This window comes from Salmo salar, chromosome ssa13 (assembly GCF_905237065.1).
Source record: "Salmo salar chromosome ssa13, Ssal_v3.1, whole genome shotgun sequence".
In the NCBI taxonomy this organism is placed as follows: Eukaryota; Metazoa; Chordata; class Actinopteri; order Salmoniformes; family Salmonidae; genus Salmo; species Salmo salar.
The window spans coordinates 22,747,030-22,768,877 of record NC_059454.1 but is presented as its reverse complement, the minus strand read 5'-3'; the positions used below and the strand labels follow the sequence as shown (position 1 = coordinate 22,768,877).

At 46.1% G+C, this 21,848-nt stretch overlaps 1 protein-coding gene across 1 annotated transcript in view; it reads left to right on the top strand.

Annotated features, from left to right (window-relative positions):
- The window catches only part of LOC106566610 (FYVE, RhoGEF and PH domain-containing protein 3), a 124,790-nt gene that overhangs the window by 24,730 nt on the left and 78,212 nt on the right, over positions 1-21,848 (top strand). The gene's annotated exons all lie outside the window — the stretch shown is intronic.

The following is a 21,848-nucleotide window of genomic DNA, read 5'->3' as shown; positions in this document are numbered from 1 at the left end:
AACAGTTTTCAACCAGCGATTGAGTTGTGCGAGTCTGCTGTAGAGTTCATCAATCCCCCTTAACATTTGAGGGGGCCAGAGACAATTACTCAATGCCAACACATCTGTCTAGCTAAGTTACATGCTGAAGTTATGTTGTGCTTGGTGACCTCTGTGTCACGTGTGCTCCCTCTCCGGCCTCTAGGTCACCAGGCTGCTTGTTATGGCGCACACCTGTCACCATCGTTACGCGCATCAGCGCATAATGACACTCACCTGAACTCCATCACCTCCTTGATTACCTGCCCTATATATGTCACTCCCTTTGGTTCCTTCCCCAGGCTTCATAGTTTCTGTTTCAGTTTCCTGTCTGTGCATTATTCGTGCTTCTTGTTTTGTATTATGTTTCATTTATTTATTTTAAACACTCACTCCCTGAACTTGCTTCCCGACTCTCAGCGCACATTGTTACAGAATGAAGCCTCACCAAAGGGAAGCTTCAGGAAGTTTTTTGTGTTGGAGGTGATGTCGGGTCTGGGTGTCAGAACTGGAGCTACCTGGGAGGCCTCAGCCGGTTTGTCGGATTCCCATGCCTCGACGGGTTCGATAGGCTCCCATGCCTCGGCGGGTTCGATAGGCTCCCATGCCTCGGCGGGTTCAACGGGTTACCCTGCCTTAGCTGGCTCGACGGGTTTCCATACCTCAGCGGGATCGATAGGCTCCCATGCCTCAGCGGGATCGATAGGCTCCCATGCCTCAGCGGGTTCGATAGGCTCCCATGCCTCAGCGGGTTCGATAGGCTCCCATGCCTCAGCGGGTTCGATAGGCTCCCATGCCTCAGCGGGTTCGATAGGCTCCCATGCCTCAGCGGGCTCGATAGGCTCCCATGCCTCAGCGGGATCGATAGGCTCCCATGCCTCGGCGGGATCGATAGGCTCCCATGCCTCGGCGGGTTCAACGGGTTACCCTGCCTTAGCTGGCTCGACGGGTTTCCATACCTCAGCGGGATCGATAGGCTCCCATGCCTCAGCGGGATCGATAGGCTCCCATGCCTCAGCGGGTTCGATAGGCTCCCATGCCTCAGCGGGTTCGATAGGCTCCCATGCCTCAGCGGGTTCGATAGGCTCCCATGCCTCAGCGGGTTCGATAGGCTCCCATGCCTCAGCGGGTTCGATAGGCTCCCATGCCTCAGCGGGCTCGATAGGCTCCCATGCCTCAGCGGGATCGATAGGCTCCCATGCCTCAGCGGGCTCGATAGGCTCCCATGCCTCAGCGGGTTCGATAGGCTCCCATGCCTCAGCGGGTTCGATAGGCTCCCATGCCTCAGCGGGCTCGATAGGCTCCCTTGCCTCAGCTGGGTGAACAGGTTCCCGTGCCTCGACCGAGGCAACCGGGGAGGTTTCAGCCGGCTCATCAGGCTCTCACACCTCAGCCGGTTCGTCAGGTTTCTGCGCCTCAGCTTAGACGCCTGGTCCGCTCCTGATCCCTGGGATCGTCCCTGTGGTTAGCGTCCTGTGGCTGGAGACGCGAGCCGGCGAGGGGGTACTGTCATGTATGCTCTCTGTTCGGTGCTCTAGGTCGTCATGCTCCCGCGCCTCAGCCAGATTGACAGGTTCCCGCACCTTAGCAGAGGTGACCGGTCGGTCCGCTCCTGATCCCCAGGATCATCATGTTGGTCAGCGGCTGGAGCCGCGCGTCGGGGAGGGGGTACTGTCACGTGTGCTCCCTCTCCGGCCTCTAGGTCACCAGGCTGCTGATTATTGCGCACACCTGTCACAATCTTCACGCGCACCAGCGCCTCATGACACTCACCTGGACTCCATCACCTCCTTGATTATCTGCCTTATTTATGTCACTCCCTTTGGTTCCTTCCCCAGGTGTTATTGTTTCTGTTTCAGTTTCTTTCCAGAAGCTATGAGAAAATTGTCCGGCTGCGCGGACTGTGCAGGGGGATTAACACTACTACCTGTATTTACTGGTGGCACAGATGCTGTATCATCCCTTCCTACACTTATATTGCCCTTGCCTAATGATTGCGTCTGAAGCCGAGCTTGCAAGTCGGCTATCCTCACCATAAGGCGATTGTTCTCCTGTATATTAAGAGTACATAGTTATCCTGTATATTAAGAGTACATAGTTATCCTGTATATTAAGAGTACATAGTTATCCTGCATATTAAGAGTACATAGTTATCCTGCATATTAAGAGTACATAGTTATCCTGTATATTAAAAGTACATAGTTATCCTGCATATTAAGAGTACATAGTTATCCTGTATATTAAACAGCTTGGAAAATTCCAGAAAATGATGTCATGGCTTTAGAAGCTTCTGATAGTCTAATTTACATAATTTGAGTTAATTGGAGGTGTACCTGTGGATGTATATCAAGGCCTACCTTCAAACTCAGTGCCTCTTTGCTTGACATCATGGGAAAATCAAAAGAAATCAGCCAAGACCTCAGAAAGAAATTGTAGACCTCCAAAAGTCTGGTTCATCCTTGGTAGCAATTTCCAAACGCCTGAAGGTACCACGTCCATCTGTACAAACAATATTACGCAAGTATAAACCATGGGACCACGCAGCTGTCATACCGCTCAGGAAGGAGACGTGTTCTGTCTCCTAGAGATGAACGTACTTTGGTGTGAAAACTGCTAATCAATCCCAGAACAACAGCAAAGGACCTTGTGAAGATGCTGGAGGAAACAGGTACAAAAGTATCTATTTCCACAGTAAAATGAGTCCTACATCGTCATAACCTGAAAGGCCGCTCAGCAAGGAAGAAGCCACTGCTCCAAAACCGCCATGAAAAAGCCAGACTATGGTTTGCAACTGCACATGGGAACAAAGATCGTACTTTTTGGAGAAATGTCCTCTGGTCTAATGAAACAAAAACAGAACTGTTTGGCCATAATGACCATTGTTATGTTTGGAGGAAAAAGGGGGAGGCTTGCAAGCCGAAGAATACCATCCCAACCGTGAAGCACGGGGGTGGCAGCATCATGTGGTGGGGGTGCTTTGCTGCAGGACGGACTGGTGCACTTCACAAAATAGATGGCATCATGAGGAAGTAAAATTATGTGGATATATTGAAGCAACATCTCAAGACATCAGTCAGGAAGTTAAAGCTTGGTCACAAATGGGTCTTCCAAATGGACAATGATCAAGCATACTTCCAAAGTTGTGGCAAAATGGCTTAAGGACAACAAAATCAAGGTATTGGAGTAGCCATCACAAAGCCCTGACCTGAATCCTATAGAACATTTGTGGGCAGAACTGAAAAAGTGTGTGCGAGCAAGGAGGCCTACAAACCTGACTCAGTTACACCAGCTCTGTCAGGAGGAATGGGCCAAAATTCGGAAGTAACTGAGTCTCTTAATAGATGTCACGTTCTAGCCAGTATAAGGGTTAATTGTCATTTTAGTTTGGTCAGGACGTGGCAGAGGATATTTGTTTTATGTGGTTCAGGGTGGTGTATTAGTTAGGAGGGCGTTTGATTTATTATTTCCGGGTTTTGAGTTATGGTCTATGTTGATGTATTTCTATGTGTAGTCTGGTTGATCTGTTTCTATGTTGAGTTAATTGGGGTGGTCTTCCAATTGAAGGCAGCTGTGTGGTGTTGCCTTTGATTGGAAGTCCTATATTAGTTGGGTGTGTTTGTCTGTGTATTGGTGGGAGATTGTTCCGTGTTTAGTGTGTGTAAACCTAACAGGACTGTCAGTGTATCGTGCGTTCGTTTTTGTTATTTTGTATGTTCGTTTTGGAATTTATTAAAAGTTCAAAATGAACCATCTCAAGTCTGCTGCATATTGGTCCTCATTTTCCGATGATGATTTCGCCATATCGTCCTCCGACGAAGAAATCCCTGACAATCTCCCACCAAACCAGGACCAAGCAGCAGAGGAAGGAGCAGAGGAATTTTGATTTGGACAATCGGGAGAAATGGACATGGGAGCAGGTTATGGCCGGAGAAGGCCCATGGAGTAAGGCTGGTATGGACCGGGAACGTTTCCGAGGGACACGACTGGCGTATAAGCACGAGAGGCACCCCCAATAAAACAATTTGGGGGGGCACACGGGTAGTTTGGTTAGGCCTAGGAAGAGCCGGAAGCCAGCTACCCGTGGTTATATGGAGGAGCGTATGAGGTGGAGAGCGCCATGTTTCCCTGAGGAGCGCACTATCTCACCCATACGCACGCACAGTCCGGTGCGCGTTATTCCAGCCCCTCGCAGGTGCCGTGCTAGAGCGGGCATCCAGCCTGGTAGGAGGATGCCTGCGCAGCGCATCTGGTCGCCGGTACGCCTCCGAGGACCAGGCTACCCAACTCCCGCTCTACGCACGGCTACCATCAGGCCCCTGCACAGCCCAGTCCGCCCTGTACAAGCACCCCGCTCGTACAGGGCTACTAGTTCCATCCAGCCAGGACGGGTTGTGCAGGAGCTAAGATCAAGACCGCCTGTGCGCCTCCATAGCCCTAGGTTTCCAGCTCCTGTCTCTCGTGCGGACCCGGAAGTACGTCAGTCCAGTCCGACTCGTCCTGTTCCCGCTCCCCGCACTAGCCTAGAGGTGCGTGTTCCCAGTCTGGTACGCCCAGTACCAGCACCACGCACAAGGCATCTAGTGCGTAAACCCAGCCTCGCCAGTCTAAAGTCGCCAGAGCTGCCCGCCAGTCAACAGTCACCAGAGCTGCCTGCCAGTCAACAATCGCCAGAACTGCCCGTCAGTCAAGAGTCGCCAGAACTGCCCGTCAGTCAAGAGTCGCCAGAACTGCCCGTCAGTCAAGAGTCGCCAGAACTGCCCGTCAGTCAAGAGTCGCCAGAACTGCCCGTCAGTCAAGAGTCGCCAGAACTGCCCGTCAGTCAAGAGTCGCCAGAACTGCCCGTCAGTCAAGAGTCGCCAGAACTGCCCGTCAGTCAAGAGTCGCCAGAGCCGCCCGTCAGTGAGGAATCGCCAGAGCCACCCACTAGTCAGGAGCTGCCAGAGTGGCCAAATTGCCCGGAGATGTCAGAGTGGCCAAACTGCCCGGAGATGTCAGAGTGGCCAGCCTGCCCGGAGATGTCAGAGTGGCCAGACTGCCCGGAGATGTCAGAGTGGCCAGACTGCCCGGAACTGCCAGAGTGGCCAGACTGCCCGGAACTGCCAGAGTGGCCAGACTGCCCGGAACTGCCAGAGTGGCCAGACTGCCCGGAACTGCCAGAGTGGCCAGACTGCCCGGAACTGCCAGAGTGGCCAGACTGCCCGGAACTGCCAGAGTGGCCAGACAGCCCGGAACTGCCAGAGTGGCCAGACAGCCCGGAACTGCCAGAGTGGCCAGACTGCACGGAACTGCCAGAGTGGCCAGACTGCCCGGAACTGCCAGAGTGGCCAGACTGCCCCGAGCTGCCAGACTGCCCGGAGATGCCAGAGTGGCCAGACTGCCCCGAGCTGCCAGACTGGCCAGACTGCCCCGAGCTGCCAGACTGCCCCGAGCTGCCAGACTGCACCGACTGCCCCGAGCTGCCAGAGCGGCCAGACTGCCCCGAGCTGCCAGACTGCCCGACTGCCCCGAGCTGCCAGACTGCCCCGAGCTGCCAGACTGCCCCGAGCTGCCAGACTGCCCCGAGCTGCCAGACTGCCCCGACTGCCCCCCGGCGATGCCAGAGTGGCCCGACTGCCCCCTGGCGATGCTAGAGTGGCCCGACTGCCTGGAACGGCCAGAACCGGAGCCACCTCCAGATATAGGTGGGTTGGGGAGGGGGGGTGTAGCACAGTGCCGTCGTTGATGGCAGCCACCCTCCCTTCCCTCCCTTTAGTAGAGGGGAATTGTAGTTTTGTTGTTGTTTGGGGTTGTTTTTTTTTAAGGTGCTTCCGGGGTTAGCATCTGGTACTGTCACTTCCTGGCCAGTATAAGGGTTAATTGTCATTTTAGTTTGGTCAGGACGTGGCAGAGGGTATTTGTTTTATGTGGTTCAGGGTGGTGTATTAGTTAGGAGGGCGTTTGATTGATTATTTCCGGGTTTTGAGTTATGGTCTATGTTGATGTATTTCTATGTGTAGTCTGGTTGATCTGTTTCTATGTTGAGTTAATTGTGGTGGACTTCCAATTGAAGGCAGCTGTGTGGTGTTGCCTTTGATTGGAAGTCCTATATTAGTTGGGTGTGTTTGTCTGTGTATTGGTGGGAGATTGTTCCGTGTTTAGTGTGTGTAAACCTAACAGGACTGTCAGTGTATTGTGCGTTCGTTTTTGTTATTTTGTATGTTCATTTTGGAATTTATTAAAAGTTCAAAATGAACCATCTCAACTCTGCTGCATATTGGTCCTCATTTTCCGATGATGATTTCGCCATATCGTCCTCCGACGAAGAAATCCCTGACAATATACTCTCAATATACAGGATAACTATGTACTCTTAATATACAGGATAACTATGTACTCTTAAAAGGCACAGTCAACTTAGTGTATGTAAACTTCTGACCCACTGGAATTGTGATACAATGAATTGTAAGTGAAATAATCTGTCAGTAAACAATTATTGGGAAAATGACTTGTGTCATGCACAAAGTCGATGTCCTAACCGATTTGCCAAAACTATAGTTTGTTAACAAGAAATTTGTGGAGTGGTTGAAAAACGAGTTTTAATGACTCCAAGTGTATGTAAACTTCCGACTTCAACTGTAAGTGTAAACCAGGTAGGTTGGAGAGATGAGGATGAGGGGAGAGTAGGGACTGAGATGTAAAGGGAGAAAGAGAGGGAGTGAGACAGAGATGGAGGAGGCGGTTGGTCGGTCAGGGGTGGAAGAGAGAACAAGGAAGCACCTGTGTTAGACTGCTGTGGAGGTCAAGAACAATGTGTTCTAACAACATACACGTGCTCTCTCACACCCGCTTAATCATATGCACAAGGCTACACACACACACACACACACACACACACACACACACACACACACTCACCTGATGTAGGCCATAAAACAAGTAATAAATGAAGTCTCAGTGCTGCTGTTTGTAGCCAACAAAGAGAGTCTGTGTTGAATCCTTCATGCTCTCCCCTCTGTGTATTCAGCCCTGGCCCTGTCTTCATGCTCTCCCCTCTGTGTATTCAGCCCTGGCCCTGGGTTCTGTTGTCTCTCCACCATTTATACTGCTCTTCCTCACTTTGTACACAACACGCTTCTTCTACACGAATAGATAGCCTAGCCAATGAAACGTAACACTTTTAACACATTCTTTACATTCTTGTACATACTGAACTAGGCTCGACCCTCCATACATACTGGCTACGCTAAGCTAATACCATGGCCTCAGCCCTCAGGTCATTTCAGTCTGCTGGAAACCAAAGACATTCATCTTCTCTGTAGCACCAGTTCAAGCCTGTCACCATTTCTCTCCACACTAAATAGCTAGACTGTTAGCACACTCTCAGGGAATTATACAAACTCACTGTGGCAGGAGAGAGGGGGAGGAGGAAGGGGGAAGAGGAGAAAGAGGGGTACAGGAGAGAGGGGGAGGAGGAAGGGGGAAGAGGAGAAAGAGGGGTACAGGAGAGAGGGGGAGGAGGAAGGGGGAGGAGGAGAAAGAGGGGTACAGGAGAGAGGGGAGGAGGAGAAAGAGGGGTACAGGAGAGAGGGGAGGAGGAAGGGGGAAGAGGAGAAAGAGGGGTACAGGAGAGAGGGGAGGAGGAGAAAGAGGGGTACAGGAGAGAGGGGAGGAGGAAGGGGGAAGAGGAGAAAGAGGGGTACAGGAGAGAGGGGGAGGAGGAAGGGGAAGAGGAGAAAGAGGGGTACAGGAGAGAGGGGGAAGAGGAGAAAGAGGGGTACAGGAGAGAGGGGGAGGAGGAAGGGGGAAGAGGAGAAAGAGGGGTACAGGAGAGAGGGGGAGGAGGAAGGGGGAAGAGGAGAAAGAGGGGTACAGGAGAGAGGGGGAGGAGGAAGGGGGAAGAGGAGAAAGAGGGGTACAGGAGAGAGGGGAGGAGGAAGGGGGAAGAGGAGAAAGAGGGGTACAGGAGAGAGGGGAGGAGGAGAAAGAGGGGTACAGGAGAGAGGGGGAGGAGGAAGGGGGAAGAGGAGAAAGAGGGGTACAGGAGAGAGGGGGAGGAGGAAGGGGGAAGAGGAGAAAGAGGGGTACAGGAGAGAGGGGGAGGAGGAAGGGGGAAGAGGAGGAAGAGGAGTACAGGAGAGAGGGGAGGAGGAGAAAGAGGGGTACAGGAGAGAGGGGAGGAGGAAGGGGGAAGAGGAGAAAGAGGGGTACAGGAGAGAGGGGGAGGAGGAAGGGGGAAGAGGAGGAAGAGGAGTACAGGAGAGAGGGGAGGAGGAAGGGGGAAGAGGAGGAAGAGGAGTACAGGAGAGAGGGGAGGAGGAAGGGGGAAGAGGAGGAAGAGGAGTACAGGAGAGAGGGCTGGGAAGGGTGTGTGTTGTTATCTGCAGAGCTTTGGTTCTTAGCGTCATGCTGGGTTTGAGAGGAAGGCTTTATGAATGGAATGTGTTGTTATCTTAAGAACCCTGTAGGCTCCCTATTGGCTTATCATACAGAGGCAAAGATAGAAGAGTGAGGAGACCACACTTGGAACCAATAAATTCTGTAGAGTTATTAACAAAAAACATTATTGAGTGGATGATCAGGGTGCCTGAACATAATTACAAATCATTTGTAAACTGCAAATTGACTGCAAGAAGCCCAACAATATATAATATTTGACTCAAACAATCATTTCAGACCTCGCTTACATTTGTATACGATCACATATATCTCTCTATTATGCGTGGGAATACTTTGGAATGGATTTCCAAAATTAAAATACTGTAATTTGGAGCTGATTTGCTGGTGTTTTTACAGCCTTTTATGTACAAAATAAAATAAACAGTTGTTAACACTGGGAATCCTCCTCTACAGTAAACAGTTGTTAACACTGGGAATCCTCCTCTACAGTAAACAGTTGTTAACCCTGGGAATCCTCCTCTACAGTAAACAGTTGTTAACCCTGGGAATCCTCCTCTACAGTAAACAGTTGTTAACACTGGGAATCCTCCTCTACAGTAAACAGTTGTTAACACTGGGAATCCTCCTCTACAGTAAACAGTTGTTAACCCTGGGAATCCTCCTCTACAGTAAACAGTTGTTAACCCTGGGAATCCTCCTCTACAGTAAACAGTTGTTAACACTGGGAATCCTCCTCTACAGTAAACAGTTGTTAACCCTGGGAATCCTCCTCTACAGTAAACAGTTGTTAACACTGGGAATCCTCCTCTACAGTAAACAGTTGTTAACCCTGGGAATCCTCCTCTACAGTAAACAGTTGTTAACACTGGGAATCCTCCTCTACAGTAAACAGTTGTTAACCCTGGGAATCCTCCTCTACAGTAAACAGTTGTTAACACTGGGAATCCTCCTCTACAGTAAACAGTTGTTAACACTGGGAATCCTCCTCTACAGTAAACAGTTGTTAACACTGGGAATCCTCCTCTACAGTAAACAGTTGTTAACACTGGGAATCCTCCTCTACAGTAAACAGTTGTTAACCCTGGGAATCCTCCTCTACAGTAAACAGTTGTTAACCCTGGGAATCCTCCTCTACAGTAAACAGTTGTTAACACTGGGAATCCTCCTCTACAGTAAACAGTTGTTAACACTGGGAATCCTCCTCTACAGTAAACAGTTGTTAACACTGGGAATCCTCCTCTACAGTAAACAGTTGTTAACACTGGGAATCCTCCTCTACAGTAAACAGTTGTTAACCCTGGGAATCCTCCTCTACAGTAAACAGTTGTTAACCCTGGGAATCCTCCTCTACAGTAAACAGTTGTTAACCCTGGGAATCCTCCTCTACAGTAAACAGTTGTTAACCCTGGGAATCCTCCTCTACAGTAAACAGTTGTTAACCCTGGGAATCCTCCTCTACAGTAAACAGTTGTTAACCCTGGGAATCCTCCTCTACAGTAAACAGTTGTTAACCCTGGGAATCCTCCTCTACAGTAAACAGTTGTTAACACTGGGAATCCTCCTCTACAGTAAACAGTTGTTAACACTGGGAATCCTCCTCTACAGTAAACAGTTGTTAACCCTGGGAATCCTCCTCTACAGTAAACAGTTGTTAACCCTGGGAATCCTCCTCTACAGTAAACAGTTGTTAACACTGGGAATCCTCCTCTACAGTAAACAGTTGTTAACACTGGGAATCCTCCTCTACAGTAAACAGTTGTTAACACTGGGAATCCTCCTCTACAGTAAACAGTTGTTAACCCTGGGAATCCTCCTCTACAGTAAACAGTTGTTAACACTGGGAATCCTCCTCTACAGTAAACAGTTGTTAACCCTGGGAATCCTCCTCTACAGTAAACAGTTGTTAACCCTGGGAATCCTCCTCTACAGTAAACAGTTGTTAACACTGGGAATCCTCCTCTACAGTAAACAGTTGTTAACACTAGTTCATTGTTACAGTTGTACTTATGGAAATTATTAACTGTCTCTGTATGGCTTTGTGGTATGACTCCATATAGTCTGTCTGTTTATCTTTCCTCCTCTATATTGTCTGTGGCGTGTTAATGAGCAATCTGAATTTGAAGCGCTCAAGAAATTGATTAAATTAAGTGAATTGCAGACATATCATTTTTTTTGCTGTGTTGTCTGACGTAAGTTATTAGTGCTGGTAAGTAAGCATTTCACTGTTGGTCCACAGCTGTTGTTTACGAATCCTGTGAGGAATAAAATGTTATTTGATTTGGTCTGTCTGACTGTCTGTGTGTCTGACTGTCTGTGTGTCTGACTGTCTGTGTGTCTGACTGTCTGTGTGTCTGACTGTCTGTGTGTCTGACTGTCTGTGTGTTTGACTATCTGTGTGTCTGACTGTCTGTGTGTCTGACTCCAAGGGAAGGATAAAGCTGTGTGTCTGACTCCAAGGGAAGGATAAAGCTGTGTGTCTGACTCCAAGGGAAGGATAAAGCTGTGTGTCTGACTCCAAGGGAAGGATAAAGCTGTGTGTCTGACTCCAAGGGAAGGATAAAGCTGTGTGTCTGACTCCAAGGGAAGGATAAAGCTGTGTGTCTGACTCCAAGGGAAGGATAAAGCTGTGTGTCTGACTCCAAGGGAAGGATAAAGCTGTGTGTCTGACTCCAAGGGAAGGATAAAGCTGTATGTCTGACTCCAAGGGAAGGATAAAGCTGTGTGTCTGACTCCAAGGGAAGGATAAAGCTGTGTGTCTGACTCCAAGGGAAGGATAAAGCTGTGTGTCTGACTCCAAGGGAAGGATAAAGCTGTATGTCTGACTCCAAGGGAAGGATAAAGCTGTATGTCTGACTCCAAGGGAAGGATAAAGCTGTATGTCTGACTCCAAGGGAAGGATAAAGCTGTATGTCTGACTCCAAGGGAAGGATAAAGCTGTATGTCTGACTCCAAGGGAAGGATAAAGCTGTGTGTTCCTCCTTTGCTTTCCAGTTTCAACTTCTCACCTTTCCTTTCTTTCACCTACCCAGGTCTCTCCTTCACATGCTCACTTGCTCAATAACTTACATTTACATTTGAGTCATTTAGCAGACGTTCTTCTACAACTTATCATGGTCTTCATAGATGGGGTTATTTTAAATGTGACATCAAATGCAAATTGTAATAGTAGGAAGGGGAGTCACGAGTCAGTTCTCACGTACAGTAGGACCAGGCTGTATCGCAACCAGCCGTGATTGGGAGTCCCATAGGGCGGTGCACAATTGGCCCAGCGTCGTCCGGGTTTGGCCGGTGTAGGCTGTCATTGTAAATAAGAATTTGTTCTTAACTGACTTGCCTAGTTAAATAAAGGATGAATAAAGGTTAAATAAAAGCACCTACAGGTACTGTTCTCCTGTGCTGTCTCTGCCTGTACTGCTCCAGTTTGACCACTAGAGGCCACTACAACACAGCCTGAATGGTGCCTTTAACTCCAATTATCACAAACCCTGCCTTGAAAGGAGAAGAAACGGTCTACAGGCCATGACCACTCTGAGTCAGTGCTGAACCAATGATGAATACACCATGGCATTTCATTACGGGAAGGAATTGCTATCAATTTACATGGGGTTTTATGAAATCATGAATTGGCTGCATGGCAAAACCTTTATTGTAGATTCCAATGGTCTCTTTGGACTCCATTCACCAAATCATGCCTACTACAAATGTTGCTCTTCCTACCTGAACCCAACACTAATGAGAAAAGCTCTAAATCTCTATGTGTTATTCCTTTGGGATTGAGGGCTGCAGATATCTCCTGAATCACCTTGACTTTTAAGGTATGAGAAGTTACAACCTGACATTTGACACTGTGATTGTGTAGTCTGGCCTTGCTGAGCCTGTTAGAATGCTCTGTACTCCTGGCCTCATCCTGAGTTGGGGTCCTGTGGCGTTTGAGAGTGTCCAGATTGAGCTCAGCAGTGCTCTGCTGGTTCTGGCTGTCGTCAAGGTGTTTCACTCTGAAGGTCACTATGACAACAGCAGACCAATTCTCCCCATCCTATTATAGTCAGCACATATTAGGAGTCATATATCATCATGGCCCTGTCTTCTCCTCTCTTTCAGCTCAGACACTAAGGATTTGGTGATACTGGATATATCCCCTTTTAGGGTTCAGACACCCTCTCTAGTTCTCAAAGATGTTATACCGCACCACTCATTACCAAAGATGTTATACCACACCACTCATTACCAAAGATGTTATACCACACCACTCATTACCAAAGATGTTATACCACACCACTCATTACCAAAGATGTTATACCACACCACTCATTACCAAAGATGTTATACCGCACCACTCATTACCAAAGATGTTATACCACACCACTCATTACCAAATATGTTATACCATACCACTCATTACCAAAGATGTTATACCACACCACTCATTACCAAAGATGTTATACCACACCACTCATTACCAAAGATGTTATACCACACCACTCATTACCAAAGATGTTATACCGCACCACTCATTACCAAAGATGTTATACCACACCACTCATTACCAAAGATGTTATACCATACCACTCATTACCAAAGATGTTATACCACACCACTCATTACCAAAGATGTTATACCACACCACTCATTACCAAAGATGTTATACCACACCACTCATTACCAAAGATGTTATACCGCACCACTCATTACCAAAGATATTATACCATACCACTCATTACCAAAGATGTTATACCACACCACTCATTACCAAAGATGTTATACCACACCACTCATTACCAAAGATGTTATACCGCACCACTCATTACCAAAGATGTTATACCGCACCACTCATTACCAAAGATGTTATACCACACCACTCATTACCAAAGATGTTATACCATACCACTCATTACCAAAGATGTTATACCACACCACTCATTACCAAAGATGTTATACCACACCACTCATTACCAAAGATGTTATACCGCACCACTCATTACCAAAGATGTTATACCACACCACTCATTACCAAAGATGTTATACCGCACCACTCATTACCAAAGATGTTATACCACACCACTCATTACCAAAGATGTTATACCACACCACTCATTACCAAAGATGTTATACCGCACCACTCATTACCAAAGATGTTATACCGCACCACTCATTACCAAAGATGTTATACCACACCACTCATTACCAAAGATGTTATACCGCACCACTCATTACCAAAGATGTTATACCACACCACTCATTACCAAAGATGTTATACCGCACCACTCATTACCAAAGATGTTATACCGCACCACTCATTACCAAAGATGTTATACCACACCACTCATTACCAAAGATGTTATACCGCACCACTCATTACCAAAGATGTTATACCGCACCACTCATTACCAAAGATGTTATACCACACCACTCATTACCAAAGATGTTATACCGCACCACTCATTACCAAAGATGTTATACCACACCACTCATTACCAAAGATGTTATACCACACCACTCATTACCAAAGATGTTATACCGCACCACTCATTACCAAAGATGTTATACCACACCACTCATTACCAAAGATGTTATACCACACCACTCATTACCAAAGATGTTATACCGCACCACTCATTACCAAAGATGTTATACCGCACCACTCATTACCAAAGATGTTATACCACACCACTCATTACCAAAGATGTTATACCATACCACTCATTACCAAAGATGTTATACCACACCACTCATTACCAAAGATGTTATACCGCACCACTCATTACCAAAGATGTTATACCGCACCACTCATTACCAAAGATGTTATACCGCACCACTCATTACCAAAGATGTTATACCGCACCACTCATTACCAAAGATGTTATACCGCACCACTCATTACCAAAGATGTTATACCGCACCACTCATTACCAAAGATGTTATACCGCACCACTCATTACCAAAGATGTTATACCGCACCACTCATTACCAAAGATGTTATACCGCACCACTCATTACCAAAGATGTTATACCGCACCACTCATTACCAAAGATGTTATACCGCACCACTCATTACCAAAGATGTTATACCGCACCACTCATTACCAAAGATGTTATACCGCACCACTCATTACCAAAGATGTTATACCGCACCACTCATTACCAAAGATGTTATACCGCACCACTCATTACCAAAGATGTTATACCGCACCACTCATTACCAAAGATGTTATACCGCACCACTCATTACCAAAGATGTTATACCGCACCACTCATTACCAAAGATGTTATACCGCACCACTCATTACCAAAGATGTTATACCGCACCACTCATTACCAAAGATGTTATACCGCACCACTCATTACCAAAGATGTTATACCGCACCACTCATTACCAAAGATGTTATACCGCACCACTCATTACCAAAGATGTTATACCGCACCACTCATTACCAAAGATGTTATACCACACCACTCATTACCAAAGATGTTATACCGCACCACTCATTACCAAAGATGTTATACCATACCACTCATTACCAAAGATGTTATACCGCACCACTCATTACCAAAGATGTTATACCATACCACTCATTACCAAAGATGTTATACCGCACCACTCATTACCAAAGATGTTATACCACACCACTCATTACCAAAGATGTTATACCATACCACTCATTACCAAAGATGGAGCTGTGAAGCAGTCCACCATGTGTCTCCACCATCCTGTGAGGTGCAGCCACAGGGTCTCAGTGGGATTTGAACCAGGAGCCATTTGGTCTGGTGTCCTCCTCCCTCACCATTACACCACCACACCTTGACAAGTCCAGCTGTCATCACAGGAACACTACAACTCCCTGGCCTTAATGAGGGGATGAGGGCTACATCCCATACAGATGGATCCTGTCATTCTGCCCTTTGTCCATTCATTTTCTCCAGCTATTGTCCTTCAGCTTTTATTTTCTCATCGAGCCACTAACCAGTACTTCATTAGATAAACAACAATCCTGTCCTGTCAAAATGTGATAGTAACCAACAACATGTTTCAGGCACACTGGTGTCTGTCTGTCTGTCTGTCTGTCTGTCTGTCTGTCTGTCTGTCTGTGAGAGAGGTACGAGTTGCTGAGAGCCTGCAGAGCTTCTATCCTATCTCCACTGTTAAATATGTCTGCAAGTAACTGCTTGTAATGAATTACCTCAGTAAAGTATGTCTGAAATGTGAGAGACAGGTACCCTCTTCAGCTGCTGTCTGTCTGTGTGGAGCGCGACGCAGCTGAATGACTGGGCCGTTATAGAGAACACAATCCAATCTGCCCTCCAGCTAACATGGCTCCTCAGGGTTAGTATATGTCTGGTCTGTGTTGTTACTGTTTCTAGTGATAATAATAACAGCACAACAACAACTATTTTGACAGCCAGGACGTACCAAGGACGTGCCAGCAACGCACTCAGAGGTGAACTATTCACCTTGACAACAAACCTCCTTACTGTAATTAGCCAGTGGACCTAGATTTCCAAAGGACAGTTTCACCGCGAGTTTGCGTCACTGTCACACCTTATGCAACGACAGAAATAACAGCCAAGCGGTACTCTTGGTTTCAGTGCGTGACTGTTTGAGGGCCAGGTAGTACGGATCTCTGCATGGTTTGCATTCTTCCCCAGCCTTTTCATTGTCCTCTCATTATTTTTAGAGCCGGATGCCGTTGAGTGACATGAACAAGTAAACACTAAACAATAACATGTGTCTCATGCCGCCTGTGCATCAATGTGTGTTTGTATAGTGCTATATTATGTGAAACCTCTCTAGTTATATACACTGTACATTTTTGTTTATAGAACATGTACATCTCTACTATCGTTTAAGTCTTTGTATTAAACCACACCATACATTTGTCTCTATAAACTGAGTCTACAGAGACTTTCACTTGGAATGTCCCTTCATATTTAAAGGGGCAGTGCAGTCTAAAACATGATTTACCTGTGTTTTATATATATTTCCACACAAGGAGGTTGGAATAATACTGTGAAATTGTCAATATTATGATAATGCACTTTTAGCTTGTTTTGCTGGGTGCGGTTTTTGTATACTGTTAGACCAATAACAAAGAGAGTTTACCCTTCTCTCTGCCAATAACAGCTAGTTTTCAGTTTACACATCCCTCCCATTACGCTCCTCCAATTAGGCCCCTCTCTCAGACCACTCCCAGACAGTCTTGCTTGAGAAATTACATTTTACTAAGAAGCTATTTTTGTGTCTTTTTTTCCAATTTTAATTTAAAACAATCACAGTAAGTTACTTAATTGTTACCCAGAAATGATTTGATATTGAGATAAAAACTGCTGAATTGGACCTTTAACATAAACCTTTCAAAGCCCCATCAGAATCAGCCATCAGCCCCCAGCTCCTAATGTAAACTGTATAAGTTAAAAGGTATTTGTAAAAGTGAAGCACTGATCATTTGTCAGTGTGCTATATTGGTGTGCTTTAGGAGCTATGGTGTGAGCCATCATATCACCCTGGTGTTTAGAGACCAATGTCCCTGTGTGGAAGTCTGAGCACACACAGTCCCATCTGAGTCCCACTGGAACAGGCCCCATCCATCACCTGCTGCTGTGTGTGTGTGTGTGTGTGTGTGTGTGTGTGTGTGTGTGTGTGTGTGTGTGTGTGTGTGTGTGACCTCACAGAATGTGGAAAGGAGCTCTATTCCATCATCACGATGACATCCTTCACATCTGTGTGTGAGAGAAAGATTGAGGTGACATTTCAGTTAGAGAATGTTGGTTGAATGTTGAGGGATGATTTAGGGATCTTGTGTTAGAATAAGGTTGTGTTAGTTATTTAGGGAAAAGGATGAGGGAATGAAGGAGTCTGTGTGTGGCAGCTTCCGTTGAAACACAGTTGGTCAGTTCTGATACCTGCTCGATCCCAGGTGTCCTATCCTGCAGCATCTCACTCCCTGTCACTTCCTCCCCCTCCCTGTCACTTCCTCCCACTCCCTCTCGCTTCTTCTCCTCTCTCTCTCTCCCTCTGTTAATCTCTGCTGAGCCATGTGTACAGGCCATCTGGGCTTGGTGGGCAGATGAGAGATGAGGCTGCAGCTCGTCAGAGGACCAAACCCCACGAGGACTCGGCTCATTACACACACACACACACAGTCACACCTTTAACAATAGCACCGTGCAATGCACACACAACCTCACCCCTTTATTCACATCACACAGGAACATGTCTTTACACAACTCACAAAGACAATTACAATCACACACAGTGTACTGGGTACAGAAACACAGCAAAACAGATTCTAACAAGCTCGGCAATACACAAAATATCCCACCTTTAGTAGAGGCAGAAAATAGACAGTCTGCACAGACACACTGCATATAATATACCGCTTTCTCTAATGGATCAGGACAACGCCATGTGCTTTTAAACACAACATCCCACAGTTTCTCACACGTACTCTGGCACAAAGGGAGCAGCTAAAAGGGAACAGGATATCACACCTTTTAGTCTCTGTCCAACTGAAAAGAGATTGTGATATGCCCATATGGATGATATTGATGAGGTACCCTTCCGTTCTGCTCTCTTTACCCGAATGTAAAAACTGCAGAGCTCTGAAATACGAGCTGTGTATTATTTGATTTGGTGTGGTACAGTCTCCTCACTGCACAGAGGACACATTTCTGGCCTCTCTAGCCTTATCTGATCCCAATAACCAGCATGTATCTTTTGCCTGCTATCTCTCAGTCTATTACAGTAGGATGATTGAGTAAAGTGCCTGATGAAGCTAATATAAATCTAGTTATATGGTAACTCCCTTGCCATATCTCTATCCATCCTGGCCTGGGAGCTGCTTGGTGTTGAGCTTCCTGTCATGAAGCAGTCATACTGAATGAACTTATCTACAGCACTTCTAAGTCTGCTCTGTCAAGTTCAAGTTAATCGACACCCACATAGCAGTCAAGTCATTACAAACTGTACTCTTTTGGGACAAACATACGTAAAAACACTATCAACTTGTAGTAGTCTTACTTTAGAAGGATAAAAAGCTCTCATATGACTGAGTCCATGTTCAGGGAACAGTGTGATCCATGCCCCAGGGTACAGAGGTCACGGGACGGGTTCAGGGGCGTGATGAGGGGGACTCTGGGGGCACTGTAGCTCAAAAGGGGGTTTGTATGAGTCCGGTCTCAATCTATCTCTCTCTGTCTCTGTCTCTCTCTCTCTCTCTCTCTCTCTCTCTCTCTCTCTCTCTCTCTCTCTCTCGCTCTCAGCCCATAGGTCAGTCAACCTCAAACAGCGTGACAAACATACATACAGTTAAGTCGGAAGTTTACATACACTTAGGTTGGAGTCATTAAAACTAGTTTTTCAACCACTCCTCACATTTCTTGTTAACAAACTATAGTTCTGGCAAGTCGGTTAGGACATCTACTTTGTGTCATTTTTCCAACAATTGTTTACAGATAGAATATTTCACTTATAATTCACTGTTCCAGTGGGTCAGAATATTACATACACTAAGTTGACTGCGCCTTTAAACAGCTTGGACAATTCCAGAAAATTAAAACGAGTCCTATATCGACATAACCTGAATCAGTCAGGAAGTTAAAGCTTGGTTGCAAATGGGTCTTCCAAATGGACAATGATCCCAAGCATACTTCCAAAGTTGTGGAAAAATGGCTTAAGGACAACAAAGTCAAGGTATTGGAGTGGCCATCACAAAGCCATGACTGCAATCCTATAGAAAATTTGTGGGCAGAACTGAAAAAGCGTGCGCAAGCAAGGAGGCCTACAAACCTGACTTAGTTACACCAGCTCTGTCAGGAGGAATGAGCCAAAATTCACCCAACTTATTGTGGGAAGCTTGTGGAAGGCTACCCTAAACGTTTGACCCAAGTTAAACAATTTAACGGCAATGCTACCAAATACTAATTGAGTGTATGTAAACTTCTGACCCACTGGGAATGTGATGAAAGAAATAAAAGCTGAAATAAATCATTCTCTCTACTATTATTCTGACATTTCACATTCTTAAAATAAAGTGGTGATCCTAACTGACCTAAAACAGGGCATTTTTACTAGGATTAAATGTCAGGAATTGTGAAAAACGGAGTTTAAATGTATTTGGCTAAGGTGTATGTAAACTTCTGACTTCAGCTGTATATGTTGACCAGATTCCAGACTAGTTCCCTCTGACATGCCTGACCTCTGCCCTCAGTGGGATAGCAGGTCTAGTAGCTGTCTGTGTCTGACAGACAACACAGCAGGAGGACAGAGATTCTGCAGCACTTTGCCCTCTTTCTTTCTCAGATAGGGCCTCTTCTTCCCTCCACCAGGTCTGTTTCAATATTAATAACTCATGAAAGGCTCCTCCAGCTGGGGAAAATGGCTTTGGTCCTTTAAAGGTACGCTGTGGCTCATAATAAGGAGAGAAGGAGATGGACAGATCACAGGGTTTAAATTGTGATCTGAGCTACTGAATATTTGAGGAGCCAAGTAAAGGTGGTTGTGGGTGTCAATATGTGGACATTCTGAGTGTTTGATCGTCTGGACACTCTTTTTCATTTGATATACACACTTGGGCAAAGCCTGGAACGTTCCACCTATTTGTTTTCTATTTGTAATCTCCAAACATTGTTTAAAGTGGCCAGTGATACATTTATCTTGATGTAATAAATGTATCACTAGCCACTTTAAACAAGGCCACTTTATATAATGTTTACATAGCCTACATTACTCATCTCATATGTATATACAGTACGCTATACCATCTACTGCATCTTGCCTATGCCGTTCTGCCATCGCTCATTTATATATTTTTATGTACATATTCGTATTCATTCCTTTACACTTGTGTGTACAAGGTAGTTGTTGTGGAATTGTTAGATTACTTGTTAGATATTACTGCACGGTCGGAACTAGAAGCACAAGCATTTCGCTACACTCGCATTAACATCTGCTAACCATGTGTATGTGACAAATAAGATTTGATTTGATTTGATTTAATAGCATTCTGATGAGGTATAGAAGTAGACTTGAATCTCTGTGATGGTTAGTGTATATGAAGAGTGTATGTCTCTGTAGCTGGGTGTAGAGGGGCCTCCTGCTCCTGTTGCGATGCCACTGTCCTTCCTCAACCTCTCCCTCCTACAGAAAAGAAGCCAGGCAGCATGTTGTGTCTCTGACATTGACGAGATTCACACACACAGGCCTTCAGAGATAAGCCTGTGTTCACTGAAACACTGAGTATGGTTACATGCACACGGTAATACGATTATTGTGAATACTCAGATTAATATAATAGTTTGATTTAAACGTTTGCATGCTTTGCAAAAATAACGATTTGCCTAATAATCTGTTTATATAGAAACATCTGACATCAGCCTCCTGAAGGGAGTTTGATAAATGCAGGAAATCGCCAAGCAAAATGAACCTTCTACCAGAGCGACCATGTTATTTTTGGGAAGCCTATTTGATTTTGAGTTCAGACATATACCATTTGTATGTGAAAACTATTTACAAGATGCATACTTTCAGTTTTTCCGAACTCACTTCACTCGCTCATAAGAGGGAGGCTGGTGCTGCTGGTGCTGCTGGTGCTGCTGGTACTGCTGGTGCTGCTGGTGCTGCTGGTACTGCTGGTGCTGCTGGTGCTGCTGGTGCTGCTGGTGCTGCTGGTGCTGCCTCTGAAATACAACAACTCCGACTAAGCTGTTTACATTTTGAAAGATTGCTCAGAAAACCAGGTGTGTTAATCAGCAAATGCTTACTTCAATTATGACCGTACGCAGATTGAGATAAACAGAGGAAGGTGTTTACATGACTAATGCCATCCTCGGCCTACTGCCATAATCACTTCAATATCCAATTATTAGTGTGTATGTAACCTAACGTAACAGGCAATGAAAGATGCCTGAGTGGAGTCCATACTTCCGTTTTTCAGGGGACGCATTTGCGTTCTGCATTCGCTTTTGTGTATTTGTACTTGCATAAGGTGAGTGTGCATGTGGACATTTGCAAAGGGGGGTTTGTAAAAATTCTGGAGTTTTGTCCATCTGCTGTGGAACGTGAGCGTGGTCTCCATGACGACAGCGCAGTCCCCTCCTTCCGGCTCACATCCGCAGGGTGCGCTGAGCTCGCCCAGAGACAGGCAGCCCAACCAAGTGTGCCGTCATAGCGAAAGATCATTCATTTATATGAACTATTTAAAAATCCATGAAGTTATTTATCTATCTTCAGTATTCAGTATCAGGTCCCCTGTCTCTGGAACTAGGTTATGTCCTGAGTGGGTATGGAAAGGCAGTAAGTAGTGTGTGTGTGTGTGTGTGTGTGTGTGTGTGTGTGTGTGTGTGTGTGTGTGTGTGTGTGTGTGTGTAGGTGGGGGGGTGGCAAATAGACAGACAGTCTTTCAAGGTTTTGGCAGGCTCTTGAAGGAAGTGTTGTTTAATGTTTTGTCTGCATGTGAGTG